General features: G+C 41.6%; 1 pseudogene; it reads left to right on the top strand.

Annotated features, from left to right (window-relative positions):
- The first annotated feature begins 853 nt into the window (after positions 1-853).
- LOC105002792 lies at positions 854-3,526 on the top strand (annotated as a pseudogene).
- Positions 3,527-12,724: the final 9,198 nt, after the last annotated feature.

Genomic DNA, 12,724 nt, shown 5'->3' on the forward strand with positions numbered 1-12,724 from the left:
ACAACATATTTATTTTTAAAAAGACTCAACTTCCTTAGTAATTAGGGAAATACAAATTAAAGACTGTAAGTATAGTATGGTTCCAATTAACAACCATTAAACCAAGTAAAAATTAGATACCCAACGCTGGGTATCAGCGTTGGGAAACAGATATATTCACACCTGTCTAGGGCCAGGTAATAATCCTTCTAGAGGCATACTTAGGTAACACTTGGCAAGAGCCAACTGGCTTTCTTTTGACCCAATCTCTCATCTAGGAATTTAAAACCCAGTGAAATAGAATAAAAGAAAAAAAATCTATATGTACTAAAACACTTACATCACTGGGACTCAAAAAAGCTGCAAACAACCCTATAATGAAAGCTTAAATTATTAAATACTAATATTATAAAACAGCTTGCTGCTGCCAGAACATGGAGAAACACAAAACCATGTTTACAAAGTAATGTGAAAGAAAAACAATATTTAAAACTATATAGCCCAACAACTATTAAGCCTGTGCTCTAGAGCCCAGGAGCTGCAACTGCTGAGCACATGTGCCACAACTACTGAAGTCCGTGCACCCTTGAGCCTGTGCTTCAAAACAAGAGAAGTTTCTGCAGTGAGAAGCCTGTGCACTGCATCTAGAAAGTAGCCCCCACTCACCACAACTAGAGAAAAGCCCATGAAACAATGAAGACCCAGCACAGCCAATACATAAATTGTATGTATATATATATACACACACACACACACACACACACACACACATACATATACCTGTATGGCCCAGCAGCATGGTGATCCTGCTACTATAGCAAATAATGATAGCTCGTCTCAGATGATGCCTGATGTTAGCATGCAACAAAGCACCATGTTCCCCCGCCCTCATGTGCAGGCCATGCAGGGAAACAGTGCCCCCAGAAACTACTTCTCCGGCCATCGGATGCCTTTCAACGCACCTTCCATTGGTGCACCCAATGGAAATCAGATGTTCTGTGGTCAGAATCTAGGCTTCCCAGTCAATAAGGATGTCACACGAACAAACCCATTGTTGGTCAACTTATTGCAGAGTGATATCTCTACAGGCAATTTTGGGGTACACAATAAGCAAAATAACATCAATGCAAATAAACAGAAGAAGAAACCTCCTTGGTAGAAGAAAAATAGCGAATCCAAGCACTCCAGATACTCACCCAGCTGGTCTGGAGGAGGCTGATAAGCAGCCATTACCTGGAAAACAAGGAATTAGCTTGGAAAACTCAGGCCCTAAACAGCCAGAATTTTCAAGCTGACCATCAGGCCCTTCACAGAGTTTGGTCCCAAAGGAAACTCCAGCCACAACACTACAGGGGTCTGTTCCCAGGTTAGAACTCAAGGCAAATGCTGCCATAGTCTCTGGACAAAACAGAGAGCCCAAAGAGGTAATTGAAAAGTCCAAAACTCCAAGCCAAATAAACGCTCAAAGTGAAGAGCTGGCTTGTGGCTTCTGACAATATGGAAAATGGACATCATGAACCATCCTCTCTGCTTCAGCCCCTAGCTCTGCTAAAGACATAACCAATGTAGTGCAGTCCAAGCAAAGAAAATCCAAGTAAACAAGCTGGATGACAATGTGATATTTGTAAATGTGTGTGAAATTCACAAAAAGTAATTTTGAGGTGTGACTTTTTAAATCCATTTCTGTACAGTTAGTTATCTTGACAATGTGGTTCTTCTCCTAGTCCCTGCAACTTATTTCGTAAAGTACAATGGGGAAAGCTGTTGTTGAACTCTTTAGATGTTGCAAGATGAAGTTCAAGGTTTCTAAAATGTTGCCACATATTGAGGAGGGCTAATGTGATTACATTATTAGTTTTCACATTTCTTAACCAGTTTAGAGTACAGGGTAATCTTATCATGTATGGATGTGAGAGTTGGACTGTGAAGAAAGCTGAGCGCCGAAGAATTGATGCTTTTGAACTGTGGTGTTGGAGAAGACTCTTGAGAGTCCCTTGGACTGCAAGGAGATTCAACCAGTCCATTCTGAAGGAGATCAGCCCTGGGATTTCTTTGGAAGGACTGATACTGAAGCTGAAACTCCAGTACTTTGGCCACCTCATGCGAAGAGTTGACTCATTGGAAAAGACTCTGATGCTGGGAGGGATTGGGGGCAGGAGGAGAAGGGGACAACAGAGGATGAGATGGCTGGATGGCATCACTGACTCGATGGACGTGAGTCTGAGTGAACTCTGGGAGTTGGTGATGGACAGGGAGGCCTGGCGTGCTGCGATTCATGGGGTCGCAAAGAGTTGGACACGACTGACGACTGAACTGAACTGAACTGAATCTTCTCATGATGTGCTGTGGAAGTACTGTGTGTGAATAGCAGTAGCAGGACAGAAAGAATCTTCTCATTTGGAAATGTTGTAAATAATTTTATCGTGTAGTGTTTTGGATATATTTGTTGTAGAAATGGACCAATGAATAAAGAAAATCTAAGGTTTTTTAAAAACAAACAAAACAAAAAAAAACAAAAACTGTATCTAGCTCATCCTCTTGTTGCCTCTGCTCTTGATGAGGGGCCCAGGCTGGCTGGTGGGAGGCAAAGAGGCCTGGGCGTGGTGTTCCTCACAGGCTCGGGCAGTTTGGGCATTCCCCAGTGCCCCGGGGTCTGTAGCAGATGGGGGTTGCACACCTATACTCACAAGACGCCCGGAGATCGGCTGTTTCTACCCACCAAAATGGCCCCATCCCTGCCAGAGTATTTACAATGGGCACTGATGATCCTCAGATAAAGTAGGATGGAGAAGCATCTGTGAAGAGAGTTGCTATTGATCCTTTTTACAAGGACGCCTATGAGGTCAGTAAGGCTAAATTTGAGAAGCTGTAAACTCAACCAGCTATTTGACAGAGCATGACAAGTTTGCTGACTCCTTTGGCTTTGAAGAGATGTTGAGTGAGCACAGGAAGTCTGATAGCCAACAGGCAGTTACAGATGCTCCCTGGTGGTTACCTGTTAAAGGCACTACCTGGAGACACCCGGAAGGGCCCGACTCTACTGTTTGACCCAGGCCAGATCACCCAGGCTCCTGAAACCACACCGTTGCCTACTGCACCTGGGCAGGGAAGTGGTTACCCATGAAAGTTGAGTGGGAATATTGCTGTCGAGGAGGTCTGCAAACTAGACATTTCCCCCGGGGCAAGAAACTGTAGCCAAAAGGCCAACATTATACCAACCTTTGACAGGGCGAGTTTCCCATGACCAACACCAGAGACCATGGAGACAGTGTCTGCTAACGCCTTTCCTCATAATGGTTATGGTTTATATCAATATAGTAGGGACGCCTAGGAGTGGACTTCAGACTGGTGTGGACCATTCACCATTTTGTCGAAGGAATGATTAATCCAAAAGGCCCTCCTTTGGGGAAAGACTGGATGAAGAAAGGTTATCCTGCATGCACCATACAGATATCGCTGTGCTGCTTGAAGCCAGGACGCACCTCACAGTGCTGCTTGGAAACTGGAATTCTGCTGTGCAGCTGACAGCCTGCCCACCACAGGCTAAGAGCCATGAAAAATCTTCCTGAATCCACGAAGAAGCCGTGTTTAGCCTGTATGAGTCTTCCCTCAGAATGCTGAACAATCTCGTATGAAAAATTCCCACTCCAAGGTGGGTTACATAACTGACTGATGGCTAAAGGAATCACATTGCAAGACCAAATTGCTAATCTGCACCACCTTGTGTGGGGTTTCTCAGGAGGCAGTTAATGGTAAAGAACCCACCTGCCAATGCAGGAGATGTAAGACATATAGGTTCAACTCTTGGGTGGGGAAGATCCCCCGGAGGAGGGCATGGCAACCCATTTGAGTATCCTTGCCTGGAAAATCCCACTGATAGAGGAGTCTGACAGGTTACAGTCCGTGGGGTCACAAAGAGTTGGATACGACTGAAGCTCTTGCCCACATTAGCATGTGCACTTTATCATTTGGTGAATTTTATGTTTACTTTTGGAGAAGGCGATGGCACCCCACTCCAGTATTCTTGCCTGGGAAATCCCATGGACGGAGGAGCCTGGTAGGCTGCAGTCCATGGGGTCGCTAGGAGTCAGACATGATTGAGCGACTTCACTTTCACTTTTCACTTTTGTGCATTGGAGAACGAACTGGCATACCACTCCAGTGTTCTTGCCTGGGGAATCCCAGGGACGGGGGAGCCTGGTGGGCTGCCGTCTCTGGGGTCACACAGAGTCGGACACAACTGAAGCGACTTAGCAGCAGCAGCATGTTTACTTTTGATAAAGACGAAGGAGTAGAGGGCACCCTGAGTTAGGCTTCAGGAGGCCTGCATTCTACCCAGGCGCTGTCCCTGGGGTTAGACCCCAAGGTCCCACACTAGACCTTCTTGGGCCTCAGTGACCTACCTCATCTCTGCAGTGAGGGGATGAGTAATATAATCTCTGAGGCTCTCTCCCAACTTGCAAATACTCAGAATATATCAGATTCTATTGTGATTTCATAGTGAGAATTTATGATGTTATGTCTTAGCTATTTCTTCCATGTGTGAACCTTGGGTGAAACTAATTATGTAAAATATTAATGATTTTTTCTTATAAATTATTTTTAGAAAAGGATGGGGGGTGGCAGTGATGAGTCTTTCTATTCACATTGTATTTTGTTTTTTCTTTTTTTTTTTTCAATTTATTTATTTGGCTGTGCCAGGCATTAGTTGTTACAAACATGATCTTCAATCTTTGATGAGCATGCAGAGTCTTTAGTTGTGCCATGTGGGATCTAGTTCCCTGACCAGGAATCGAACCCAGACCCCCTGCATTAGGAGTACAGAGTCTTAGCCATTGGACCACCAGGGAAGTCCTTTGTTTTTTCAAGGATGGTTCACTCAAATTCAGCAATCTGAACACACAGGAACATCACTGGGGTGACTCTATTGTGCTTTATCTTTTTAAAAAATATTTATTATTTATTTGGCTGCACTGGGTCTTAGTTGTGGCATGCAGGTTCTTTAGTTGTGGCATGTGGGATCTAGTTCCCCAACCAGGGATTGAACACCAGCTCCCGTGTTGGAAACTCAGAGTCTTAACCACTGCACCACCAGGGAAGTTCCTACTGCTGCCTTACTTTGTGCTTAATTTTTTTCTAGTGCACTATTTTGATTCTCTTCTCATTTCTTTTTCTGATTTTGTTTTTAGTTATTTTCTTAGTGGCTGGGTGTTAGAGGTAACAGCTTCGGTTAATAATAATCTAGTTTGAATTAAACCAACTTAGCCTCAAGAATATACAAAACTCTGCTCTTACACAGCTTCATCCTCCCTTCCTTATGTTGTTATTGTCACAGATTACATATGTATGCATTGTGTGCCCATTGACATAGATAATTGTTGTTTTTGCATTTGTCTTTTAATCATATAGGGAAAAAAGAGAAGCTACAAACCAAAAATACAACAGTACTGGATTTTACACCTAACTATGTAGGTATAATTACTGGTGTTCTTTACTTCTTTGTACAGTTTTTAGTTACTCTCCTTTCGTTTCAGTTGGAACAACTGTTTAGCATTTCTTGTAGGGCGTGTCTGCTATTATAGCAATAAGTTCTTTAGTTTTTTTTTAAATCTGGGAAAACCTTAACTTATCCTTCTCTGTCATTAATAGTTCTTTTTCTGTTATTATAAAGTTCTATATATTTGTACTTTAAAATGTTAAGAACTGTCTTGTGGGTTTTTTTCCAATTTTTTAAATTGTGGTAAAATACACGTAAAATTTACCAGCTCAACCATTTTTAAGTGCACAGTTCAATGGGATGAACTTCATTTATATTGTTGCACAACCATCAACATCATCCATCTCCAGAATTCTTTTCATTTCACAAAACTGAAACTCAATACCCATTAAGCGATAACTCCTCATTCCCTCCCCCAGCTCCAGACTCTAACAAACACCATTTTACTTTCTGTCTCTATAATTTTGACTACTGGCAAATCACACTGGGAACATGGGCCACTATTTCCACAGCTGACACCAAGTTTTACAATTCTTCTTTCCATGTCCTGAAAGTGTTCTGAAATCAATCAGAATAGAGGACACAATGGCATTTTTTCCATTACAAACACACACACACAAAGTTAAAGTAAGTCGTAAAAAAGTGAAAAAGAATAAAAAGTAAACTGAGAAAATCAACTCTCTCCCATTCCTATCCTTAATTCTTTTTCCCAGTGCATTCTCAGTCACACAGTCGTATCTGCTGCTGTTACTAAGTCGCTTCAGTTGTGTCCGACTCTGTGTGACCCCATAGACGGTAGCCCACTAGGCTCCTCTGTCCCTGGGATTCTCCAGGCAAGAATACTGGAGTGGGTTGCCATTTCCTTCTCCAATGCATGAAAGTGAAAAGTGAAATTGAAGTCACTCAGTCGTGCCCGACTCTTAGCGACCCCATGGACTGCAGCCTACCAGGCTCCTCTGTCCATGAGGCAACCACAATTACTAGTTTCTTGTGGATCCTTTCATATATCATCTATGTATAAAAATGTATGTTTGTGTAAATGAAAGTGGGGTTCAGCTGCTTACTGTTCAAAAGCCAATGAAGAGGGAAGACTGGTGAAAAGGAAAATTTGCTTTATTTTGGATGCCAACTATGGAGGGGGGCGGGTAGGGAGAGGGTAGACTCCTGTCCCAAGGCCAACTCCTATCCCACTGACATCAGAGGGCAAGAGATTTCACAGATGGAGGGAGGCGACTATATGCAAAAATAGCAGTCGGCTCCGACAGTCATCTTAAAATTGGCCATGCAGTGGTCTGATCAGCATCACCTTAATTGTTTTAAGTAAAGTTAATCTTCAGTTCTAGGCTTCCCCGGTGGCTCAGTGGTAAAGAATCTGCTTACAGTACAGTAAGCCTAGGTTCTATCCCTGGGTTGGGAAAATCCCCTAGAGTAGGAAATGGCAACCTACTCCAGTATTCTTGCCTGGAGAATCCTATGGACAGAGGAGCCTCGTGGGCTACAGTCCGTGGGGTCACAAAGAGTCGGACACTTACTGAAGCGAAGTAAGCAGCCAAGGAGCAAGCATACTATTTCCCTACATGAATGTACCATGTTTCTACTACTCAACAAAAGCAAAAAACATGTTTGTGGGTTTACCATTACACTTTGACATATTTCCTTCTAGATTTCTATGTAATTATTCTTAAAACAAAAAATTTTCAGGGCAAGCTACTGCCTCTGAAACTGGATAGACAGGCAATTACAGACAATCACAGTTTATAGGGAATGGAAGCCACTGGAGCAAGCAACTGGTAAGAACATGTAAACAGTAATTGACAAATTTCTGGAGGTTGTGTGGACTAGCTTGAGAATCAAAAACTCCTGAGGGCCTAATCATAAGAGGCCCACAAACTTTCATAAATATTTATTTCAGAATCTCTACCAGGTTCTTTTATTATTATTGTTGTTGTTGCTTATTTTTATTTTATTTATTTACTTGTGGCTGTGCTCGGTCTTCATTACTGCAAAATTATGTTTAAAAGTGAAGAAAAAATAAAGAATGTTCCAGACAAAAACCAAGGGAATGTGTTGCCAGTGGACCTGTCTTGCAAGAAACATTAAAAGATATTCTTTAGAGAGAAGAAAAATGGTATAGGTCAGAAACTTGCATCTATATAACAAAAAAAGAGCATTAGAGAAGGAACAAATGAACATAAAATCTTTCATTTTATTGATCTAATATACAGCTACTCAAATAATAGCAACAGGACTTCACTAGTGGTACAGTGGTAAGAATCTGCCTTCCAATATAGGAACACAAGTTTGATCCCTGGTTCGGGAAGATTCCACATGCCGCAGAGCAACTAAACCCACGCACCACAACTATTGAGCCAGTGCTCTAGAGTCCACGAGTTGCGACTACGGAAGCCCAAGCACCTAAAGTCTGTGCTCAATGTCAAGAGAAGCCATCGCAACGAGAAGCCCACGCACCACGATGAAAAGTAGCCCCTCCTGCGGCAGCTAGAGAAAGCCTGTAAACAGCAAGGAAGACCCAGCACAATCACAAATAAATAAATAAATAATAAAAATAGCAACAATGTGTTGGGAGATTACAGCTTATAGATAAGTGAAATGAATGACAACATTATAAGGGACAGGAAGGAGGGATTTATAATTCTTTTATAAGATACCTGCACTATTCATGAACTGGTATAGTGTATTTGGAATTGGACTTAGATTAGTTGTAAATGTATATTTCAAACTTTAGGGAAATCACTAAAGCTTTTTTAAAGTATAATTAACATGCTAAGAGAGGAGAGAAAATGAAATCATATAAAATGCTGGATTAAAACTAGAGAAGAAAAAAAACTAGAGAAGAAAAAAGGAGAATATTCAAATAAAGAAACAAAGAATTGCAAAGAATAGAATAGAAAATAGTCACAAATATGGTAGATATTAATCCAACTTTATCAAAAAACATTTAAAATGTGAGTAGTCTTTTAATACACCAATTAAAAGACAGACTAGATAAAACAGACAAGACCCAATTGTTGCCTATATGAAATCTGCTTTAAATATATAATGAGGGATAAATATAAAAAAATGGACAATCCAGTTTTAAATAAATAAATAACCTGAATAGACATTTCTCCAAAGAAAATATACAAATGGCCAATAAGCTCATGAAAAGATGCTCAACATCATTAGTCATTGTGTGCTAAGTTGCTTCAGTCATGTCCAACTCTTTGCGACTCTATGGACTGTAGCCTGCTAGGCTCCTCTGTCCGTGGGATTCTCCAGGCAAGAATACTGGAGTGGGTTGCCATGCCCTCCTCCAGGGGATCTTTCTGACCCAGGGATAGAACTCACAGTCCCTTAAGTCTCCTGCATTCGCAGGCAGGTTCTTTACTGCTAGCGCCACCCGGGAAACCCAAATCAGTCATTAAGTGAAGTTCAGTCTTGTCTGACTCTTTGTGACCCCATGGACTGCAACCTACCAGGCTCCTCCATCCATGGGATTTTCCAGGCAAGAGTCCTGGAGTGGGTTGCCATTTCCTTCTCCAGGGGATCTTGCCAACCCAGGGATCAAACCTGGATCTCTTGCATTGCAGGCAGACACTTTATTGTCTGAGCCACCAGAGAAGCCCAGGGGAAATGCAAATCAAAACCTCAGTGAGATGCCATTTCACATCTATTAGTATTGTTGGTATGAAATGGCACCTCACTGAGGTTTTGATTTGCATTTGTCTTGGGCTTTCACACCTACTAGGTTATTGTTGCGGAGAAGGCAATGGCACCCCACTCCAATGTTCTTGCCAGAATCCCAGGGACGGAGGAGCCTGGTGGGCTGCTGTCTCTGGGGTCACACAGAGTCGGACACTACTGAAGTGACTTAGCAGCAGCAGGTATTGTTGAGAATGTGGAAAATTTGACACATACATTGCTGTTAGGAAAATAAATAAAATAAATGGTGCAATCACTACAGAAAATAATTTGGGAGTTCCTCAAAGAGCTGAACATTTAATTACCTTATGATCCAGCAATTCTACTCCTAAGCTCAAAAGAGTTGAAAGCAGAGTCTCAAGAGATATTTGGACATGCATTTTCATAGCAGCTTTGTTCACAATAGTCAAAATATGGAAACAAGTGTCCATCAAGAGATAAATGGATAAGCAAAATGTGACATATGCATGGAGATTCCTATAAAAGCTAGGAATAAAACTACCACATAACTCAGCAATCCCTCTACTGGGCATATGCTCTGAGAAAACCATAATCCTAAAAGGCACGTATACCCCAATGTTCATCACAGCACTATTTACAATAATTAGGACGTGGAAGCAACCTAGATGTCCATCAACAGACAAATGGATAAAGAAGTTGTTGTACATACACATGATCAAATATTACTCAGCCATTAAAAGGAATACATTTGACTCAGTTCTAAAGAGATGGATGAACCTAGAGCCTATTATCGGAGAAGGTAGTGGCACCCCACTCCAGTACTTTGCCTGGAAAATCCCATGGATGGAGGAGCCTGGTAGGCTGCAGTCCATGGGGTTGCTAAGAGTCGGACACGACTGAGCGACTTCACTTTGACTTTTCACTTTCATGCATTGGAGAAGGAAATGGCAACCCACTCCAGTGTTCTTGCCTGGAGAATCCCAGGGACAGGGGAGCCTGGTGGCTGCCGTCTATGGGGTCACACAGAATCGGATACGGCTGAAGTGACTTAGCAGCAGCAGTAGCAGCAACAGAGCCTATTATACAGAGTGAAGTAAGTCAGAATATGTGTGTTAGTCACTCAGTTGTGTGCGACTCTTTGTGATCCCATGGACTGTAGCCCACCAGGCTCCTCTGTCCATGGAATTCTCCAGGCAAGAATACTGGAGTGGGTAGCCATTCCCTTCTCCAGGGGATCTTCCTGATCCAGGGATTAAACCCAGGTTACCTGCATTGCAGGCAGATTCTTTACAGTCTGAGTGACCAAGGAGGTCCGAAGTAAGTCAAAAAGAGAAAGGCAAATATCACAAATTAACACACATATACAGAATCTAGAAAGATGGTACTGATGAATCCATCTGCAGGGCACAATGGAGACAAAGACATAGAGAACAAACTTGTGTACACAGCAGGATAAAGAGAGGGTGGAATGAATTGAGAGAGTAGCATTGAAACATATACATGACCGTATGTAAAATTAGATAACCAGTGGAAATTTGTTATGTGATTCAGGGAGCTCAAATCTGGTGCTCTTTGACAACCTAGAGGGCAGGATGGAGTGGGAGCTGGGAGGGAGGTTCAAGACTGAGGGGACATACATATAACTACGACTGATTCATGCTGATATAGGGCAGAAACTAACACAATATTGTAAAGCAATTATCCTCCAATTAAAAATAAATAAAAATTTTACAAAGTGACATGTCCACAACAATGGAACATTATTCAACTATGAAAAGGAGTGAAATTCTGACACATGCTACAACATGGATGAATCTTGAAAACATGCTTAGCAAAAGAAGGTAGACACAAAGGACAATGTTGTTTGAGTCCACTTACATGAAATATCCAGGCTAAGCAAATTCAAAGAGACAGAAAGTAGACTAGAGGTCACAAGGGGCTGGGGAGGGTTCTAGGTACTTTCATTGCAAGCATCTTTGCTATAGACATCTTAAGTTGCAAGCATGTTTGCTACATAGCTAATCGTCTATAATGCAATTTTGCCGTAAAAGATAAATTAGTTTGTTGACAGTCTAGTTTCATTTCCCCTTGATGCAGAACTCCCATTTTTATAATACATAAATCTTGGGTCTCATTATGGTCTACACAGTGAAGAGTCTTAAAATAGTGGATGATAACAACAATGTATGTCAACTTGATACAAAATAGGTTGATAAAACTTACAAGAAGTGTGAAAGAAGAGTGTTTAAAGCCAGATTGCACACTGTACTGAAAAATGGTTACATGTCAGTTTGCAAATCCTTCAGTGATTTGAAGGCATAGGACCCATAGAACTTTTGAACATCTGTTGATGGACAAGATGCCAGGAACAACAGTGGAGAGGTTTTCACAACACAATACAAAGCTCGGTTACAAAATATCCATCTTAGTATCTGGAAACTTATACTTCTCTTAACAAAGGAAATTTTAATATAAAAGAAAAAGTACAATGCTGAACAAGGAGATAAATCATCACTGACAACAAAAATATATGTAATATATATTTATAATATGTATTATATTACAAAAATCTAAGACAAAAATATGTATTATATTATATATATTATATAACTGTGAATAAAAGACTTGCATGTAAGACAAGTGCTTACATGTAGCCCACAATCAGTTATTTGCACAGTATTGCAGTGAACCCACACACATTTTAGTTTATTTAAGGATTTTGTATTTTGCAATAAAGTCTTTCTACTTTCATTGTTCATATGTTTCATTATGTCCTTTTAATGTCCCTTTTTGGTTTTTTGTTATTTTATCTTTTACAGCAGAATGGTCTTATGGTCAATCAGTTCAGTTCAGTCGCTCAGTCGTGTCCAACTCTTCTCGACCCCATGAATCGCAGCACGCCCGGCCTCCCTGTCCATCACCAACTCCCGGAGTTCACCCAGACTCACGTCCATCGAGTCGGCGATGCCATCCAGCCATCTCATCCTCTGTCGTCCCCTTCTCCTCCTGCCCCCAATCCCTCCCAGCATCAGAGGCTTTTCCAATGAGTCAACTCTTCGCATGAGGTGGCCAAAGTACTGGAGTTTCAGCTTCAGTATCAGTCCTTCCAAAGAAATCCCAGGGCTCATCTCCTTCAGAATGGACTGGTTGGATCTCCTTGCAGTCCAAGGGACTCTCAAGAGTCTTCTCCAACACCACAGTTCAAAGGCATCAATTCTTCGGCGCTCAGCCTTCTTCACAGTCCAACTCTCACATCCATACATGACCACAGGAAAAACCATAGCCTTGACTAGATGGACCTTTGTTGGCAAAGTAATGTCTCTGCTTTTGAATATGCTGTCTAGCTTCGTCATAACTTTTCTTCCAAGGAGTAAGCGTCTTTTAATTTCATGGCTGCAGTCACCATCTGCAGTGATTTTGGAGCCCCCAAAAATACAGTCTGACACTGTTTTCACTGTTTCCCCTTCTATTTCCCATGAAGTGATGGGACCAGATGCCATGATCTTTGTTTTCTGAATGTTGAGCTTTAAGCCAACTTTTTCACTCTCCTCTTTCACTTTCATCAAGAGGCTTTTTAGTTCCTCT

The sequence above is a fragment of the Bison bison genome, unplaced genomic scaffold (genome assembly GCF_000754665.1).
Source record: "Bison bison bison isolate TAMUID 2011002044 unplaced genomic scaffold, Bison_UMD1.0 scf7180017864456, whole genome shotgun sequence".
Classification (NCBI taxonomy): Eukaryota; Metazoa; Chordata; class Mammalia; order Artiodactyla; family Bovidae; genus Bison; species Bison bison.